Source organism: Chaetodon trifascialis, chromosome 3 (assembly GCF_039877785.1).
Source record: "Chaetodon trifascialis isolate fChaTrf1 chromosome 3, fChaTrf1.hap1, whole genome shotgun sequence".
NCBI classification, from domain to species: domain Eukaryota; kingdom Metazoa; phylum Chordata; class Actinopteri; order Chaetodontiformes; family Chaetodontidae; genus Chaetodon; species Chaetodon trifascialis.
In genome coordinates this window covers 980575-982696 of record NC_092058.1, presented here as the reverse complement: position 1 = coordinate 982696, position 2122 = coordinate 980575, and positions in this window count along the sequence as shown.

The window sequence follows — 2122 nt, the reverse complement described above, 5'->3', positions numbered from 1 at the left end:
ATGATAAAGTCAGTGGAAATAATGACTGACAGCAGATGTTAGTGTTAGCAGGCGTGTTAGCGTGTGAGGCTCAGCTTCTCCGACATCAGCACGTCGTTGCTCCTAAACAATTGAACGTTATCGACTTCGCCTGCGAACACAAGGTTCTTCATCAACACAGGTGCTCCAGCTGTGTGTGTGTGTGTGTGTGTGTGTGTGTGTGTGTGTGTGTGTGTGTGTGTGTGTGTGTGTGGTTCAGGCTAGGTTTTAAGGGTTGAGGTCAGGCTAAGCTAAGGGGCTAGCTTTTTGTTACGTTACATATTTATGTGTACCAGAGAGATTTTTCTGTGTGAGTCAACTTTATGTTGTGTGTGTGTGTTTGTTGTGTATTCCAACACACATGCACACTCTCTCTCTCTCTCTCTCTCTCTCTCTCTCACACACACACACACACACACACACACACACACACACACACACACACACACACACACACACACACACACACACACACACACACAGCTTATCCTGCTTTACAAAGGGTAACCAGCTGTGTTGACAGAAGATGCTGATTCTCCACTCTCTTACCCACATCCTCCTCTTTCTGTTGAGCCCCAATACTACACACACACACACACACACACACACACACACACACACACACACACACACACACACACACACACACAAGCACCAGTGCACTCAGCCATCTTCACCCACACACACACTCACCAGCAAACACATCCACCAACACTTACAGGCAATGAATCTTGTCAGTTTTAATAAATAGTTACATCTTTCAAGCTGCTGACGTCGCAGAGAGAAGCAGATCACAGAGAGGGAGTTAAAGGGGGAGGAGGATCGGGGATGGGTGAGGGAGCAGCGCCGGGCTGCCGGAGTGGGGGACGTCTCCCTGCTGAGTGATATAAAATCAAAGTGAGCGCTGACTTATTTCTGCTCTGTTCATGGACGAGAGGGAGGATCTGTGCAGAGGGCGAGCGTTTCTGCACAGCTGCCAGGCTGTATGATAACACTGTGTGTGTGTGCGTGTGTGTGTGTGTGTGTGTGTGTGTGTGTGTGTGTGTGTGTGTGTGTGTGTGTGTGTGTGTGTGTGTGTGTGTGCGTGTGTATGTGTGCGTGTGTGTGTGCAGGATGAACAGATTAAAAGAAACTTAGAGAAGAAATGAGAAGAAAAGAATGACTCAGCAAATCAAGTCTTCCTCATACCATCACTGATGAGACTGTTTGTGTGTGTGCGCGTGTGTGTGCGTGTGTGCGTGTGTGTTTCTGACTGAGCCTGCTTTCAGGGACAAATTTCAGACTGAAGACCAGGTAATTGTGGACAGCTTGTCAAACTGGAGCGAGAGCTGATCTTTGTCTCAGTGGTTAGGTTACGGCTAAGGTTAAGGTTGAGGTTAAGGTTAAAGTTAAGTTAAGTTAAGTTAAGTTAAGTTAAGTTAAGTTAAGTTAAGTAAAGTTAAGCTTAGGTTCGGGTTTGGTAAGTCCTGGCTGATTGTGGGTTGGTCAAGTCTCCAGTAAGTGACTGTAAGTCCACGTCTTGTCCTCAGCGTCCCGTGTGCAGAGCTGATAATGGCTGAACGTCCTTCAGCTTGATGTTCTGTTCATCAGAAACCTTTCAGAACAAACCGGCCCGAGCCGACCAATCACAGCTCTCCTGGTCCCGTCTGCCATCTTGCAGGCAAATGTCAGCGTCTCGCGGTGTCGGGGCACCGGCGTGGAGTTGCGGCGAAGCGTTGGACCCTCAGAGCGAGGACTTTGTTTTAGGGTTTGGGAGGCAGCATGTCAACGAGGGTCTCCAGCAGTCCAGCAATACGAGCTGTGTGTGTGTGTGTGTGTGTGCGTGCATGTGCGCGCGCGCGTGTGTGTGTGTGTTTTGACGTCAGCAGCTCCTGGCTCTCGACTGGATGAGTTACCATGGTGACCAGTTGGCTGTGTCTGGACTTCTTTCTGTCTGTCTGCCTGTTTCTGTCACGCACACACACACACACACAAACACACACACACACACACACACACACACACACACACACACACACACACACACAGAAACGAGCATCTCCTCTGCTCAGAGTAAAGCAGCTTGAGGAAATGAGATTTGTTCCGGAGGCTGAGACGGAGTGAT